A 19,232-nucleotide genomic window follows, 5' to 3' on the forward strand; every position below is an offset into this window, starting at 1 on the left:
TAAAGGTCACCTAGTCCAACAACTGCAACTAGAGCAGGCTGCTCTGAGCCTCATCCAGCCTCACTAGGAATGTTTCAAGGCATGTAGCATCTCCTGCCTCTCCAGATAGCTCGGGCCAGTGTCTCATCATCCCCAGCATAAAAATTTTCTTCTTTCTATCCAGTCTGAATCTCCTCTTTTAGTTTAAACCCATCACCCCTTGTGCTATCATAACAGACCCTGCTGAAAAATCTCTCCCCAGCTTTCTCGTAGGCCCTCTTTATGTACTGAGACATCACAGTAAGGTCTTCCTGGAGGCTTCTCCTTGCCAGGCTGGACAACCCCAACTTTATCAGCCTGTCCTCACAGAAGAGGGCCCTTGGATCATTGCTGTGGCTTCTTCTGGCCCCACTCTAACAGGTCCCTGTCTCTCCTGTGCCGAGAATTGCAGAGCTGAACCCCACACTGCAAGTGGGGTCTCAGCAGAGGAGACCAAAGGGGCAGAATCCCCTCTCTCCATCTGCTGCCCACATTGCTGGGGATCAGCCCAAGTTATGGCTGCTCCTGGGCTATGAGCACATGTTGTCAGCTCACATCCAGCTTTTCATCCACCTGCAGCCCCAAGTTCTTCTTCACAGGGCTGCTCTCCAGACCTGGACTGATACTGGGAGTTGCCCCAACTCAGGTGCACAGTATCCTGAACTTCTCTGGAAAACGATGGGAAATGGACTCTCAAAGCCAAAAATTCCCAGGAGGAAATGGCAAAACCACAGGAAAAATCACAGTGCAGTAAAAGCAAGCAGTGAATCAAACCCAAAGAACCAAACCACAAACGTAAAAGAGACTGGGGGCTATTGGGAGACAAGACCACATTTGCTTTCTGTTCTCCAGAAAGGTCTGATTTAATGCAAGGAAAAGCTCTGATTTTTGGAGCAGAATCTCAGCAAGCAGAGCACCCATTGCAGCACAAAGGATTTGGATGGGATTGTGACAACCCTTAAAATACACAGACTACCAGCAAACCTTTCCACGTCTCGCCCTTGCTTCCCTAAGGAATACCATGACTCCACAGGTGTTTGTGTCTGCTTTCTTTGAAGGGAAGGGAGAAGCTTGCCTTGACACAACTAAAAGCAAACTCAAGCCCATTAACTACAACCTCTCACAGTAAAACCCATGTGCACTTCTCTGTGCTTTCCTGGCAAAACATTTCCTTCAGAGCACACCTGCTTTCTATTTGCTTTGGGTTTGGCCTGCGTCAGAAATAGAGTGGCCAGCAGGAGCAGGGAGGTCATTGTGCCCCTGTACTCAACACTGGTTAGTCCACACCTTGAGTACTGTGTCCAGTTGTGGACCCCTCAGATTAAGAAGGACATTGAGACTCTTGAATGTCTCCAGAGAAGGACAACGAGGCTAGGGAGAGGCCTTGAGCACAAGCCCTATGAGGAGAGGCTGAGGGAGCTGGGATTGTTTAGCCTGGAGAAGAGGAGGCTCAGGGGAGACCTTCTTGCTCTCATACAGCTGCCTGAAGGGAGGTTGTAGACAGGCTGGGGCTGGTCTCTTCTCCCAGGCAACCAGCACCAGAACAAGAGGACACAGTCTCAAACTGCACCAGGGGAATTTTAGGCTCGAGGTGAGGAGAAAGTTCTTCACAGAGAGAGTTGTTAGCCATGGGAATGTGCTGCCCAGGGAGGTGGTGGAGTCACCATCCCTGGAGGTGTTCAAGAGGGGTTTGGACGTGGCACTTGAAGCCATGACTTACTTAGTCATGAGGTGTTGGGTGATAGGTTGGACTTGATGATCTTTGATGCCTTTTCCAACCTTATTGATTCTAGGTTTCTATGAAACATGGAGAAGTTCTAACTTTACTGAAATACAATCCTGATTTCACTTAAAAAAATGTAATTATTACATATATATATATATATATATATATATATATATATAAAGCTTCATGTCAGCCTTTGGCTGCTGGTTTATTTCTTTCCTTTGGGTTATAGTGGGGTCCCTATGAAATCCTCCAGTTGAGCCAGCTCCACTTATTGCCAGTATTGTGCTCAAGTGGATGAAGGTCCTACGTGTTTTGTTTGTTATTCTGAGTCATATCACAAACATTTTAATAAAAGGTCCAAAGACTTAGAGGGAATGTAGAGAAGCCAAAATCGCCAGATGGAGAGAAGCACATCTTAAGGGGATGACATTTGGCATGAGAAGCAGAAGAGAATTAAGGGTTTGGTTTGATCTGCCCCGTATTATATCACCGCCCATACTTTGCAGGAAATGGTTGAGGTTGAACCAAAATAAAGACCAAGTTTTAGAGTATTTTCTCTTGGACACATTCTTTTGGGACCCCAGGTCTTTCAGCATGGAATCTATTAATTATAAATACATACACACACTCACATCCAATTTCAGAAGTTAGGCTTCATCTGAACCTTCAGAGGGAACCAGATGAAAGTAATAATCAGCTAATTCAGCTACAAAGCAGAAAAGCAAGAGCAGAAATCAAAGCTAGATAAACATATCGTGTTCTTTGTGTTCTCATGGAAAACAACAACAACAAAAAAGGGCTGAGCTGGCAGGAGAATTAACAGAGCTCTTCTGCACCTCTCTCAAAATGAGGTGCCATCACCCAGCGATGATGAAGGATGTTGAGCTGGGACCAGACATCCCTGCTGTCCCTTGGGGCATTACGGGAGACAGAGTATCTTAGCTTAACACTGGCATGGGAACAAGGTGACAAAACCAAGGAAAATTTGAGTGGTTTTCTGCCTAACTGGATCTGTCAACTCTCCAAATGGAGCTGCTGATGGTGGAGCCTTCCACAAAGCTTCTGTGTCTTTTCCTAAGGGCAGCAGAGCAGGAGGAGAGCTGAAGGCAGAGGCTTGTTTGTCAGTAACTTCCATTATGCCTCTTTGGAGATGAAAGCTTCATATCCCAAACATCACAGTGCCGTGCTGATCCCAAAAGGGAGGAGAAAAAGCCAAAAGGCAAAGGATGGGTCTTGCTGGGAGACTCCTGGTTTGCTGGGTAGTTTAAAATTGAAAGAGACTGGATAGACAGGTGAATTTATTTTTTTCCTGAGGGTGGTGAGACCCAAGGTTATGTCTTTTGCACAACCCTTCCTTAAAAGTGTCCCTGCAGTAGATGGGTGAGACACTCACCCAGGTTGTCCAGAGACTGGAACCATTCCCAGTCAGGTTGTCTGAGGCTCTGAGCTACCTGCACTTATTGAAGATGTCCCCGCAGGGGGGTTGGACAAGAAGACCTTGACAGGTCCCTTCCAACCAAAACCACTCTACAATTCCATGATGATTATTAAAACAACCAGAGATGTTATACTGGTAAAGTTTTAGTGCTTGGAGGGAGATCAGGCTTTCCACCCAGTTGTGGGGCCATGAAAGTATCATGTCTCCTGAAAAAAACCCCAAAAACCCAAAAACCATTGTGCTGGGCTTGGCTGTATCATCTGAAAAATAATAACTAGAAGGATACCACCTGAGAACTGGTAAAACCCAGAGTTTTGCTTACAAATATGAGGAATTAGAGCAACTGCAGAGCTGGGCCAACACTCTGTGAAATGACATGTACAAATGACTGCAGAGAGTTGCTAAGCTGAAAATTGTTCTCACCATAAACTCCAGTGAATTCAGGAGAGCCTGGAAAGGAAGAGCTGAGGACAGCACATCTCCTGTTACATATTTAACTGCCCAGATTCAGTTTTGAACTCAACATGAAACCCACAAAGAGAAGCTAGGAAAAAAAAATAAATAACCTTTCCAAATCAAATGTGCAAATAGAAAGAAAGAAAGAAGGGGGGGGTGAAAGTAAAAGCATCCACCTCCAGTAAAATCCCAAGTTAAGCAACAGCCTAATGCTCTGTGAAGTTATTTCCCCTTCAGTCATGTACAGTTGGCCTCAGCTGAGCAGCTTTGCTTTGGTCTCAGATCAGATTCACTATGTGCTAACATCCAAAGTTTGCAGTCAAAGTGCACACAGCAGGGCATGGAAGTGGGGCTGGGTTGCCCCATAAACTTCTGTCATAAACTGTCATAAACTTCTGCTTTCCATGGCTTTATCATTCTGCAGCAGTGACTTCTTGAAGGATGTGCCTTGATGTTGTGCAGAAGCACGCCTGTGAATGGAAGTGGATGATGCTTTCCATGACATGGGAGTCTGGTAGTAAAAATGAGATGTTGTGGGCTGACACATAACCCAAAAGGTCTTCAGCTGGGGCTGTGTCACTTGGGGAAGGCTGGTGGTTTTTATGCATTACGAAAATCCCAGCACAAATCAGGACTCAAACATGCTGTGTGTTGTATGAATGTCTGGCAAGACTCTCTCCTGCCACAGTTTATGGTGCGGGAGCCCAGCTGCAGATACATAGGTATGTACTAAATCAGCTGGGCTTTGGATGATTGGAGGTAGAAATACACATTTGGGGAGTTTATGAATCCACCTCCTTGGGCAGAAGCATTTCCCTAGTTGAGACAGAACCAGCCAAGAACTTGAAGTTTAAACAAAAAAGAAGGGACTTTGCACTTACAAGCACAGACTGGTTTGGACTAGAAGGGGCCTTTAAAAGCTCATCTAGTCCAACTTCCCTGCAGTCAGCAGGGACATCTGCAACCAGAGCAGGTTGCTCAGAGCCCCAGACAGCCTGACCTGAAATGGTTCCAGGCATGGGGCATCTCCCACCTCTCTGGGCAATCTGGGCCAGAATCTCACTGCTCTGTCTGGAAAATTGTCTTCCTTTTATCTAGCCTAAATTGTCTTTTAGTCTCAAACCATCCTCCTTTGTCCCATCACTACAGGCTCTGCTCAAAAGTCTCTCCCCATGCTTCTCATAGACCCCTTTAAGTACTGAAAGGCCACAAGAAGGTCTCCCTGGAGACTTCTCCAGACCAAACAGCCCCAACTCTCTCAGCTTTTCCTCACAACAGAGGGGTTCCAGCCCCCATTTTTCTGATCCCTCTTTGGACCCATTCCAACAGCATCAGTTTCACCCACTCTAGGCAAGTCCCTCAGGTGAGAAGACAATGTTTGCTTTGGAACCCTCAGTTCTGCAGAAATCCCACACAAGGTAACCAACAGTGTTTAGAAATCTCTCCCTTAGCTTCCAGAGAGAAACCATAACCCTGGACCCTTCCCATGGACCAGAACAGCCCTGCGCTTTGCACACTGCAACGGGGGAGAAGCAGAGGGCAATTTGGGGGGTCAAGAAACCAGCAAGCCAATCGTTTCTGCCCCTCTTTGAGACTGATTGAAGATGAGACACATCAACAACAACAACAAAACTGTTTTCAATCTGAACTGCCAAGGATGGAAGGATATTTGTGGTAATGGAGAAATTTGCCACCCACTGCTGTTGCTTTGGTGTGCGATTTCTGCGGTTGCTCTTTATTCAGAAGAGGTCACTGAAAGAAACTAACACAACAACAAATTCCAAGCCATAAAGTGGGATTTCCAGATAATGCCTCATTTCTTAAGAGAAGGGGGAAAAAAATAAGAAGAAGAACCACCTAAAACATTTTGGATCACTCTTTTTTCCCCTGCTTGGTTGAACTTCTCATATTTTCCAGCATGTTTGCAGGATTCTCTGTCGTTCACAGCTATTCCTGAGAAGGTCCCATTCCTCTTAGCTGTCCTCACACATGTCCACATAGCAGGATCAGATCATCATTTACTAGCACTGCAGGCCTAGAACAAAACAAAATCAAAAGCAAAGATTGTTGCTAGTGATACAGAAACCTCAGTGGTTTGTCTCAAGGCTTGGTTCAGCAACCAAAAATTTGGACTCCAGCTGGCGCAAACTCACCAAAAGCCTCCTGAATTTGTGAAATTCAGCTGGAGTTTCTGGAACTCATGGAAGGGAGCTGGGATGGAGAGATTTTGCTTTGTTGGTTTGTTGTTTTTTTCTGGAATTTTCCATGTTCCCAGGAGTAGACAGAGCCCTGATGGTAGTGGGGTGGAGGAGCTGCAGAGTTACAGTTTTGGGAGATGATCCAAGGCCATGCATTGTGGTGGCAGGAGCTACAAGAGAGTTAATACTCTCTTTGCCCTGACCTCTCCCCACTAACATGACCTCTTCTGTAGCATTTGTGTGGCTCAGTGGTTATTTGATTAATGCTTCTGTTGCAGGAGACCTGAATATTTCAAAGTCATGATGATTCTCTCCAAACCCAGCACTATGTCATCCACCTCCAATCCTCATCCTCACACTGAATTTTCCTGTCAGCCCTGTCTCAGAATAAAACCCCCCAAACCCCTATGCAACAAACGTGACCCAAACCCTAATCTCAACAGCTCAACTTCAAGGAGAAAGCTGTGAATACCAGGGTCTACCTCTTTCCATTCATGCTGCTGCAGATTCTTTTTTGTGCCCTTTCAGTTCTTAAAGGGGGTCTACAAGAAAGGTGGACCCAGACTTTTCAGCAGCGTCAAGGGGTGAGGGTTTAAACTAAAAGAGGAGATTCAGACTGGATAGAAGGAAGAAAATTATTACTCTGAGGGTGGTGAGACGCTGGCCCAGGTTGCCCAGAGAGGTGGGAGATGCCCCATCCCTGGAACCATTCCAGGTCAGGATTTTTTGGGCTCTGAGCAACCTGCTCTAGTTGCATATGTCCCTGCTGACTGCACTGGGGTTGGGCTGGATGACCTTTAAAAGTCCTTTACAACCCAACCCAACCCCTTCTATGATTCTATGATTTTAAGGACCCTTTCACTGCCCCTTTCCTCCTTGCAAAGGGAGGCCTCACCCTCAGAGCACTCAAAAGAGGCAGTGTGCTGGCTCAGTAGTCAACTTATTTCTTGATGAGAATTAGGAGGCTTGTAAGAGAGCATTCACATATGCTGCAAGCAAAATTTCCTTCCAGAGGGTTGCATGAGGTTTCTGACCACTGTTTCTGTGTGTTCTTCAACATGATGTATCGTGTTACTAATTCCCCTAATTGCATGTCTGGGCTAAAAACAGACTGAGTTTTCCTAAGAAGTTACATTCCTAATAACATTACTTAAAACACTGTGGTAAGTTTGAGTAAATTTTTAACTGATGCATGTAGGTTATAAATCAGGATCTACATGTAGATAATGTTTACCTTAAGCTTGTTTATGTGACTCTGCAGCTCAGTCAGTCTTTGTTTTGCCAAAATGCAAGATAGAGCAACTGGAAGAGGCTCAAGCCTTCCTCCTTCAGCCTCCTGCTGTGGGGAATATTTCCAGCAGTGTATTGCCCCCCAAAATAACCACATGCAATACTCTTTCCCCCAAAGAAATTATTGTAGCAAGATGGACAGTGGGATGCAGCTTCCCATTCTCTTCAACAGACCAAATATTGTGCTGTGGTGAGGCAGGTTTGCACCCAGATCAGTGTGTATTTGAAGAATGGAATGGAATGGAATGGAATGGAATGGAATGGAATGGAATGGAATGGAATAGAATAGAATAGAATAGAATAGAATAGAATAGAATAGAATAGAATAGAATAGAATAGAATAGAATAGAATAGAATAGAATTAACCAGGTTGGAAAAGACCTTTGAGATCATTGAGCCAAACCTGTGATCCAACACCATCTAATCAACTAAACCATGGCACAAAACGCTGCATCCAGTCTCTTCCTAAACACCTCCAGTCATAGTGACTCCACCACCTCCCTGGGCAGCACATTCCAATGGCCAATCACTCTTTCTGTGAAGAACTTCCTCCTAACATCCAGCCTAAACCTCCCCTGGTGCAGCTTGAGACTGTGTCTTCTTGTTCTGGTGCTGGTTGCCTGGGAGAAGAGACCAACCCCCACCTGGCTACAACCTCCCTCCAGGCAGTTGTAGAGAGCAATAAGGTCTCCCCTGAGCCTCCTCTCCTCCAGGCTAAGCAATCCCAGCTCCCTCAGCCTCTCCTCATAGAGCTGTGCTCCAAACCCTTCCCCAGCTTTGTTGCCCTTCTCTGGACATGTTTCAGCAACTCAACATCTTTCCTAAGAAGGTCCAGAAGCAAAGAGCCTCAGGGTAATCTTGGACCCAGGATGGCTCTAACTGATGAACCTCTCTGCGTGACATGTTCAGGATCTATGACCCTGCCTAGATCTATTTTGGTAATTTAGGGTTGTTTTTTTAGGTTAAACCATTCTTGTTAGAAGCAACTCCCTGGAGATCTCCAGTGAGATGCTGAGTGCAGGAGATGGGCATCAGCCTCAGGGACTGTGAGACATCCCTGACCCGCTGCCATTCCAGCTCCCATTCCCTCCCACAGGGATCAGAGGGACAACGTAAGACTGAGTCATTTGAGGGGAGGACACAACCTTGGCAGTGGAGAGCAAGATGCGTGGAGGCACTTGACCTAGAAGTGAAGCAATCTGGAAGGTGGAGCTGTTGATAGGGGTGGGTGTTGGTTTTTCCAGATCAGGTTGGTTTTTTGTTGTTGTTGGTGGTGTTTTTTTCCAGCTGTGAATATCAATTTCCACAGTGATCAGGAAATGACACACATGTGCATTGTTGTCACCTCAAAAGGAGTGGGCAGACTGCTTTTGGCCATGGCCCAGCAGCAGTGAACATGCACTTTTGGGAAGAGCATTATCTCACCACTGAAAGGCCACTTGAAGAGTGAAGCAACTTTTAACACCAGCATCTTCACTAGAGCAACAAAAAGCCAGTAATAAACACTCATCATGAAGAAACTCCCCTTTGGAGAGGCATGGACAAGGTCAAGGCTTTGCAAGCTGTGTGGAGGCATCTCCAACCATTGACCTGTCTTCCCCTATTCTCACAATCCATGAGCTACATGAATGGACAGCTTGCAGAGCTCAAGTGCAGTGCAGTTGGAAATGGTTAGCTCTTGGTCACATTTTCCAGCCCAATATGTTCACTTTTTCCCTCAGATCTCCATCTGCCTTCTCCTGGACTCCACCAATAGAACCAATCTTCATGTCAAGCACTAGTGAAATAAAGACTTATCCATGATTTTTTTTCCCCTTCTCTTGGACAGCTTAGAAGGCAGCAGAATAGGGAAGGAAAATACTCAAGTTGTAGAAATTTGAAGTCCAAGTCCAAGTCAAGTCCATCAAATATGATGCCCCCGACACAGTCCCTGCCGTGCTGGAGTCATGAGCTGACTTCAACACACAGGGAAGAAAGATACTTTCATCATTTCCCAGCAGCACACAGATTTTCCTTTCCTGGATGCTGAACACTTCCAAGCCTCAAAACAGTGGATCTTAACATTCATTTTTTTCCAGAAGAAGTGAAGCTAAGGCTGTTGCACTTCCAGAGACCAGTCCTAAAACCACTGGTGTCATTTTCGACCGTTTTCCTTCTCCCTTCATTTGTCCCACCCTAGTAAGATTAGTGAGATTCTTAGCTGAAATGAGAGCACTGCTTTGCCACTGAGATCATTACAGGGCAAGGGACTAATTGCAAACATGTCTGAGACCCAAGTCAGTGATGCTCAATAAGGAGAGGAGCCCTTTTCCATCCCACAACACGCAGACAGAGCAGCCGCAGGGATGTGTTTGCACCTCGCTGTTACTTCACTATGAATAATGGATTTCCTGTTTGTTGGGACTGATAAGCTGGAGCAAATAATGGCAATAAAAGAAAATAATATTGGCTGGCTGGCCAGAAATCAAGCATAACGTGCTTTCTAAGGATAGAAAGTTGAGTGGTAAATAAAATTGGAGCTCAGACTGGGTTTCTTTTTTGTCCTCAGAGCCAAGTGAGTTCAGCTCTGGACAGTGTCCAGGAAACCTTTTGTGCTTGAGAGAGAAGCAAGAGAGAGAGTTTGATGAAACTTTCCCTCCTTCAGGTAAGAAGGGAGAGGCTGGATGCAGGCAACACCTTCCTGAACCCATCCACAGCTCCTCAGCTTTGTGCCAAGTCTCCTGGTGATGGTCAGGTCCAGAAAATCCTCTAGAAATCTTTTTCCCCCACCCCATTCACCAGAAGTTCTTTACTATGAGGGTGGTAGAAGACTGTAACAGGTTGCCTGGGGAGGTGGTGGAGGCCCCATGCCTGAAGACATTCAAGGTCTGCCTTGACAGAATTCTGAGCAACTTGATCTAGTTGAACATGTCCCTGCTACTGCAGTGGGGGTGGACTAGCTGGCCTTGAAAGGTCCCTTCTAACTCAGTGCAGTCTGTGATTCTAAGAAAAAAAAAAAGGAAGAGGAAAGACAAAGAGGTTCTTGACTTGATCTCTATGGAGCAATCCCAGCCCTGCTCTTCCTGAACCAAGCCTGAGACTCTCTGACCATGCAGATTAAAATAGAAGACCACAGCATCTCCACCTCATTCACACATTCCTCCCCAAATGTGCAACACCATATGGGCAGCTTTGGATGCTGTCACCTGTAGGCACCACTTTTCATGCCTACTTGGTTTGGCACACTGAGAAGCACTCTCCAAGGTGTTTGCATGTCCTTCCTCGATTGCTCAGTGCAGGGGAGTTTGTCTGAAGGCTAAATCAATACATATTTGGAAGCTGACAGTTCATTTACAGGCCTCAGATGATCAAAACCAAGGAATTTCTCCTGGCCCTGGTTTGCATTTTGTGGGCAGTGTTGCCACTAGGGAGAGTTTCCCTCCACCACAAGCCTAGTCCTGCTTTGCCAAGCTCCAGCAGGCAATCTCATAAAGTTGTGAAAGACACTCATTCTGTGTGCCCTTAATTAGTGACACACATCTTTAATGAATTATGTGCCTCTTTTTATCCCTGCTTTGCTTATTAGCCCTTCCCAGCAACAATCTGGGACAAAGTAGCAGTTGTGGCTCATGATCGCAGCAAAAAGCTGGCAGAGAGGGTGCTAAAATTTACCTGTACCATGCCCCTGCTTTCCCCAGTCACATCTGGAAGCAGCTGGGCTGTGGCCCTTCCCAAGGCTGTTCCTGAAACATGGAGAAGATATTGATAACAGATGGAGAACTGTGGGAGGTATTTTGCAGCTTCCTTGAAATGCAGAGTGTCATTCCAACTTACCTGCCTCTATTTCTATTTAACATGGTCTCAGACCCTAGTAGAAAGTCTCCTGGTCACACTTTCTGGCTTGTTTCCTTTCCTGGTCTCCTGGATTCTTCTCTGCTCCATTTTCCTCTAAATTCACCCTATTCTTCTGGCTCCCATCTCGTGTTAGGAACTAAGTTTCCCTAAACCTCTAGCCAGGATAAATTCTTCCCTCTGCCATTTGAAAGTGTCTTTCCCTTCTTTAGCAGGTATTTTTCTTCCTGCTGAGCCACCATTTGTGATACTTAAGATCTTTCTGAGAAGCCCACTGTGTTTTCTTGCGAGCCCTGCTCATCCTGAGACCCTCAGCTCTCCTAGAAATACAGCAGACAGCTCCTTTCTAATGTCAGTTTCAACCAGTCTTGCACAATATTTATTAAAAGGGGGCTTTTGCCTGTGAGTGATAGCCCTGGGGTATCACCAGCTTTCTCCAGGAGATGAGTTTTGTAGTGTCAGGTCAGATATTTCATCAAAGTAAATCTGGTAGATGTTGAACAAATCTTGAATGGTTTTAAGCTTCAGAGTCCTTTCATACTTCCCTCCCCCCCTTTTTTTGTTTTCCCTAGTCAAGGCAGAGAAAAAGAGCCATTTGTTAGAAAAACAGCATCAGGGAAGTTACTCATGACATTTGCCAACGTTACATCATCAAAGCTAAATCTCTGACAGATCTGTAAACAATAACTTTTCATATGAATGTCTACAGAGCCTCAAGTAATGTGCCTTTCAGCACCATGTTCCTGCATTTGCAGCAGGGAGAAAATGCATGTGAGAGGAGGAGGTCTCCTCACACTTTTCCAAGGAAACCCCAAATTGAGAGGTTTGGTGGAATGTTCTTTACAAGTTCTGAGTTTGTAGCCTAAAACTGAAGCTCTCCTTTAAAATCAGAATAAAATATTCCAGCTCAGGGAAGGTTTCCATAGTATGTTGAAAGTTTGTGGCCTCAACTTGCACCAGAGGAGGTTTAGGTTGGATATGAGGAACAATTTCTTCCTCTTGAGGGTTGCCAGGTTGCCCAGGGAAATAGACAAGTCCCCATCCCTGAAGGGATTTCAAAGTCATATAGGTGTGATGCTGAGGCACATGGTTTAGTGGAGATGTGGAAGTGCTGGGTTAAGGGTTGGAATGATGATCTTACAGGTCTCTTCCAACCAAAATGCTTCTATGATTCTATGCATATGCCTCAGTTCCAGATCTTGGGCAGCAAGGCAGAGTTTGGATGCGAAAGGCAATCCCTCTTCCAAAGTCATGTCCTAAGAATAACATTTTTGGGACACTGTGAAGCATCCAGAAGATGTGGGGTAAAATGTCAAATTTTCCCCCAGTGCTCAGATGAGTCTCAGGGCCAGAAGCTGCACAATAGAGCTGCAAAGCAGGGCTGGGGCAGGGCAAGAGTGGGTTAAAGCTATCCATTACCTCTTCCATGGCTCTGTCCACCTTTTATCCATACAGAACCCAAACCAGCACCCTACTCCACATGTGCCAGTCTTGCTTACAAGGGCTGAACTTGGCTAATTTTGCCTATCCAAGGGTCAGGTACATTTTAGTTTGAATAAACAAGAATTAAGATATTACAAAGCCTTCCATCAAGGGACTTACTTAAAGCTATTTTCCCTTTTTTCTTTCCTAGCAGTCTGCTTTTCCTATTCATCTTCAAACTTCTCAGCTCATTTAAATAGTAGTTAAGAAAAATACCTCCAGACTGTGCTCTTATCCAGGAGTCAATACATAAATACATTAAAAATCCAAATCTGCATCACCTTTCTGTAATTTTCACTGCTGTTTTCCCATTCTGTAGGATTCACAGTTTCAGCCTGCTCTGAGGAAGAGAGATTTTACTCTGTTCTGTATATGTGTCCAAGCTGAGAGGATTTGTCAGCCTGGAGAAGAGAAAGCTCCAGGGAGACCTTAGAGCAGCCTTCCAGGCTTACAGAAGAGCTGGAGTTGAACTATTCACAGAGGCATGATGTGACAGGACAAGGGGTAATGGATTCAAACTGGAAGATGCTGGATTTAGATTAGACATGAGGAAGAAATTCTTCTCCATGGTGGTGGTGAGGCTCTGGAACAGGTTGCCCAGAGAAGCTGCAGAGGCTCCAACCCTGGAAATGTTCAAGACCAGGTTCTTCGGGGCCTTGAGCAACCCAATTTGGTAGGAGGTATCCCTGCCTGTGGCAGGGAGGTTGGAACTAGGTGATCTTTAAAGTCCCTTCCAACAAAAAACTTGGTGTGATTCTATGATCTTTAAGTTCCCATTGATTTGCAGAAGCACCAGAAGGATGTGATGCCTTTGCAGAGCGGGCCCCAGCCTCTTCAGAATGATTTTCTGTGGTCTGGAGAAGACTGCATTTGAAACTGTGCTGAACGGCTGTCACAGTGACAGGCTCTACACAACAGCAGATTTTCACTTCATCTATATTTATAGCAAAATGGAAACAAAATGTGCTTTAAAGTAAACAATAGCATTTCCAGAGCCTGGATGATTTTCTTGCTTTGGTGAGCTCCCAAGCAAAGCTTTTCACACTGCAGGCAATGTTGGAAAGGTAAAGCAGGGAGAGTGTAATCCAAGCCTGACTGAAGATAGTGCCACTGATATTAGCAAAAAGGGCAAAGCTTTACCCCAAACCCTCTATAAATCATTGACTTGTATTGATTGGAAAAGACCTCTAAGATCATTGAGTCCAGTTGTCATCCTAAGAGCATCATGGCCATTAAACCATGTCCTGAAGTGTCACGCCTACACATTTTTGGAACACCCCCAGGCAGCCTGTTCCAATGCCTGACAACTCTTCTGTCAAGAACCTTTTCCTAATATCCAATCTAAACCTCCCCTGGTGCAACTTAAGGCCATTTCCTTTTGGTCTATCATTTTATACTAGGGAGAAGAGATCAACCCCCACCTGGCTCCAACCTCCTTTCAGAGAGTTGTAGAGAGTGAGGTCTTCCATCATCCTTCTTTTCTCCAGACTAAACAACCCCAGGTCCCTCAGTTCCTCCTCACAAGGCTTGTTCTCCAGACCCTTCTCCAGGTTTATTGCCCTTCTCTGGACCTGCTCCAGCACCTTAATGTCCTTCTTGGAATGAGGGGCCAATAACTGAACCCAGTACTTCAATTGTGGCCTCATTAGTGTTGAGTACAGGGGGACAACCACTTCCCTGGATGCTCTAGTCTCACTGTTCCAAATACTGGCCAGGATGATGTTGACCTTCTTGGCCACCTGGGCCCATGCTGGCTCACGTTAAGCCATCTGTCAGCCAACACCCTCAGGTCCTTTTTCTGCTGGGAAAGGATCGTTTGGTGTCTGCAAAAGGAAGCAAAGCTGCTTGCTGAGATCTCTGCTCTTTGCTTCTCCATCTGAGCTGGTGACATAATCAGCCTGGGAAGAAAAAGAAACCCAACCCACAACAGCATTGATTAAACAAGGCAAAAACTGAAAGCACTGAGTTGTAGAGGGAAACTTGATGTCAGGAAGAGTCACATACTTGAGTAGTTTGTAACCTGGCATTTGCATCCTTAGGCTGTTTGCACAGGCTTCAGGGACAACTTGCCCCAGGGAGCATTAGCTGAAGAACGTATTTACCAAGAACCAATTAAATCAACAACATCTGACGTCATTCTAAGAGCTTTTTGGGATTTTTTCCCCATCACAATGCATCTGTGACCACAAGCCATGTCATCAGGATTATTTGGTTAGAGCAAATTTTGGTTGCAGTAACGCAATGAACATCTCAAAGGCAAGAGAGAGGCCAACGCCTGCCCCGTGGGACCAGCTCATAGGAGGGGTGGTGACTGGAGAGGAGGTGAACCAAGAAGAAAGGACAAAACCAGAGGTGTTTAGTTCCTGCAGATCTGTATTTAATTCCTGTGAACTGTCAGGATTTACCAGAATCACTTCAGAACTCAGTTGTCACCCTAGGGTGAGCACACAGTTGGTGTGACTGTGGCAGTAAGTCAGGTCACAGAGCAAACGTGTGGCCAACAGGACAACTGATCTCTGCTGAGCACATGGCAGGGGATGACTTCGACACAGAGAGATACGGGTAGGAAGGGACATTTCAAGGTCATCTAGTCCAACCCCTCTGCAGTCAGCAGGGACATCTGCAACTACAGCAAGTTGCTTACAGTCCTGTCCAACCTGACCTGGGATGGTATCAGGGATGGAGCATATCCCACCTTTCTCGGCAACCTGGGACAGTGTCTCACCCCCCTCAGCATGTAAAAAAAAATCTTCTATCCCATTTAAACAACCTTCTTTTAGTATAAACTCACCAAGCCTTATCTGTCACAGCAGGCCCCCTTGGTATATAATTTTGGAAGAGATTTTGGTGGCTTCTTGGACTCAGAAAAATATGAAGGAACTAGATCCTCTCCAACAGAAAGGACCCCAAACATCTGTTTGGTTTTGTATCTCATGAGACCCTGGCAAGTCTCCTACCTTGCTCTAATCAGGAAGCAGAAATTTTCTTGGGTAAGACCCCTGTCTACACAGATGCCAAGGAAGCTAAGAGAAGGGGAAAAAACCCCACAACAATAATGATAATGATAATGATAATGATAATGATGATGATGATGATGATGATAATAATAATAATAATAATAATAATAATAATAATAATAATAATAATAATAATAATAACGAAAATAGCAGTCCTGCAAGAGTAAAATCACCCAAGGGTCCTGCAGGTGGCCACCTGTAATGCCCACAGAAGGAAGGATTCTGGGGATGATGCTCTGACACAAGGCTACCCTATTGCTCCATATTTCCTACTGATTCATCCCCATGATGCTTTAATGCATCCTGCACCCTGGATTTTCCAGCATGGTTTCAGATGGGACACAGGCTGGGGTATGGGACACGACATCACCTACATGACCCCAGACATCATCTCCCCCATGCTGCTCCACCGGAGGGTTTCAGGGAAACATGACTAAGGCGGTGTGCCTGCCAAGATGCGTGTTGTACAAGCAGGAGGATGAACAGACTCACTGCGTCCTGAGGCTTTGTTGTTTGAGGTCAGAACATTAGAAATCGGCACAGCCGCTGCCTGGTTTTGCATGCGGGGGAAGAGCTGCCGTGAGCGATTTGGGCTTTGCAGTCCAAAGCAGACGCATCTTCACCTCACCGCCTCCCAAACCCCACATCAGCACCCTTACTGCAGGGAGCAACCAGCCTGGGCTCATTTTTTGCCTTTAACTTGGGCCAGCCAAGCTCCAGGGCATGCTAAATTCAGATAGGCATTTATTACCTTAAAAAATGTGGGAAATAGGAAGGGTTGTGATTTCCCAAATTACTTTTCTTCTCGCTAACAGAAGCTGGCAGCAAATATATTTAAAAAGTAAATATTTAAATACTTACTTGCAAGCACAATTACCTTCTTTTTTTTTTTTTTTTTCTTTTGGTGGTGGTGGTGACTTGATTCATTCAGCAGCTATAAATACCCACTCAGGAAGCAAAAGTCTGCAGTGGGTTTCAGGGAGCAATTTTAAACCCCTCGGCAGTCGGCTGGCTTAATCACTCTAACAAGTAGTTGCAGAGAGAGAGCAGGTTTTGCCCTGTGTGTTCTTAGCTTGGATAACAGGCATGGATACGAACTAAAGCGTGGTGCTTTGTGACACACACACAAAAACCCACCACGCTGTCCAAGAAGGACAATGCTTGTTTATAATCTCCAGCTCAGCCCTGCAAGGTTCATTTAGCCTTTAACTTTCCCTTTGGCTTATTCTGAGAGTGAAATAATTGCCTCAAATGCCTGAGAAATGAACAGGCTTCAGCTTTTTTTTTAAATTTATTTTGATGAGCAGAAAGCAAAGGGGGGGGTGGGGGGTGGGGGGGGGGGAATGTTCCTGCCTGCTCTCCAGGCAGAGGTATCGCTGTCACTTCTCTTCCCCGCGCTGGCCGTAAAATGTACAGAAATGTAAAGCAATAAAATTTTTATTAGGGGTTGTTTTTATAATGTTTACCAACCTCATGCCTCTGTGACGCTTTCCAGAAGATAGCATTTTAATAGGGCTTCTTTCACTCAACCGAGATAACCATAAGGGAAAAAGCTGGGTTTGGTTTTGGAGGTTTTTTTTTTCCCCCTGGTCTTGTCGTGTTGCGGTGTTTTCTTTTCAGCTGTCTGCACTCCAAACTTCTTCTTCTGTCTCTTTTGCTTCACTGCAAACCTTTGGTCATGGAAATGTGAAATGTAATCAGAGAATCATAGAATGGTAAGGGTTAGAAAAGACCTCTGCAGATCAGGGTGGCCAGCCCCAGTAATAATATAATAATAATGTAGGTGTAAAACATAATGTAGGTAGAAAGGACCTCTGCAGATTAGGGAGGCCAGCCCCAGTAATAATATAGTAATAATGTAGGTGTAAAACATAATGTAGGTAGAAGGGACCTCTGCAGATTAGGGAGGCCAGCCCCAGTAATAATATAGTAATAATGTAGGTGTAAAACATAATGTAGGTAGAAGGGACCTCTGCAGATTAGGGAGGCCAGCCCCAGTAATAATATAGTAATAATGTAGGTGTAAAACATAATGTAGGTAGAAGGGACCTCTGCAGATCAGGGAGGCCAGCTCCAGTAATAATATAGTAATAATGTAGGCGTAAAACATAATGTAGGTAGAAAGGACCTCTGCAGATCAGGGTGGCCAGCCCCAGTAATAATATAGTAATAATGTAGGTGTAAAACATGATGTAGGTAGAAAACATAATGTAGATGTAAAGCATAATGAAGGTCTAAAAGTGTAACATAGATATCAAATATAATGCAAATCTAAAATACAGTGGTGGTATAAAAATATAATGGAGGCATAAAATATAATGGAGGTATAAAATGCAATGGAGGTATAAAATACAATGGAGGTATAAAATATAATGGAGGTATAAAATACAATGGAAATGCAAAATATAATGGAGATATAAAATATGATGTAAATATAAAATGTAATTGGGGGTCTAAAATATAGTGTGGATGTGAAATCTGGAGATGTGAAACATAATGTAAGTGTAAAATAGAAGCATAGAACCTTCAAATTGTTTTGGTTGAAAAAGACCTTTAAGATCATGAAGTCCAAACTTTAATCCAGGTCACCACTAAACTGTGTCCCTCAGCACCACATCTACACAGGTTTGAAATCCCTCAAGAGATGTGGACTTCGCCACTTCCCTGGGCAGCTTGGTCCAGGGCTTGACAGCCCTTTGGGGGAAAGAAATGTTCTGTAAAATAGATATATATATAATATGCATGTAAATATATGTAATATATGTCAAATCTAATGTAGATGTTAAATTGAATGTAGATCAGATATAATGTAGATATAAAATACACTGTAGATATAAAATACACTGTCGAAGCAAAATATAATGTAGGTGTAAAATACAATGTAGATATAAAATACAATGTAGGTGTAAAATATAATGTAGGTGTAAAATATAATATAGATATAAAATTCAATGCAGATATCAAATGTAGTACAGTTGCAAAATATGATGTAGATGTTGAATAGAACCTCCACATCTTATCAACAATTACAAAGCTGAAGGGGGCAGAAAATGCCTGCAAAATATGTCCAAGAAAACAGCTGAATTACTGATGGAGTTACTACTTTTGCTGCTATATTTACACACAGCAGAAAGCAAGCTAAGCCTGATTTTGATTTTGATTTTGAGCTTTGATTTTTGAGTTTGAATTTCAGCTTTGCATTTGAGCTTTGAATTTTGAGCTTCGATTTTCAGCTTTGAATTTGAGCTTCGATTTTCAGCTTCGATTTTCAGCTCTGAATTTGAGCAGCAGTTCAAAATAAAATCACATTGCTGGAAGCACCCTCCTGTATTTCTCTAAAGGTAGGAGATTCATCATCTGCTGGTTCACCATTGGGCTGCAGGGGCAGAGAATATCTCCTTTTCATAAAGGAACTGTTTATTAGTCTAAGGTTCATCCCCTGATTTATCGATTGGGCTTTCCAAAGCCCGACAGGCTGGGTGCACAGCACCCCAGTGTGCCTGTCGTATGTTCCCAGCTGACGTGTTTACAATATTTTTGATTTACACCTTCCAGGTGTTCTTTTGGAAAATATCACTGCCTTGGGTTTACACATTTCTACAATGTCTTTGTGGTCATCAGCAAGCTTCCACATTTGTTACAGGAGACGTGCCAAGAAGAAGGGGAGGGGGTTTGTTCTTTAACTTACGGTCAAGATATGGATTCGGGGCTTTTAGAACAGGTAATTGACTGACTGTATTAGTGCAATCCCCAAAGTACATATTTTAGATGAA

This window comes from Dryobates pubescens, chromosome 19 (assembly GCF_014839835.1).
Source record: "Dryobates pubescens isolate bDryPub1 chromosome 19, bDryPub1.pri, whole genome shotgun sequence".
Lineage (NCBI taxonomy): Eukaryota > Metazoa > Chordata > Aves > Piciformes > Picidae > Dryobates > Dryobates pubescens.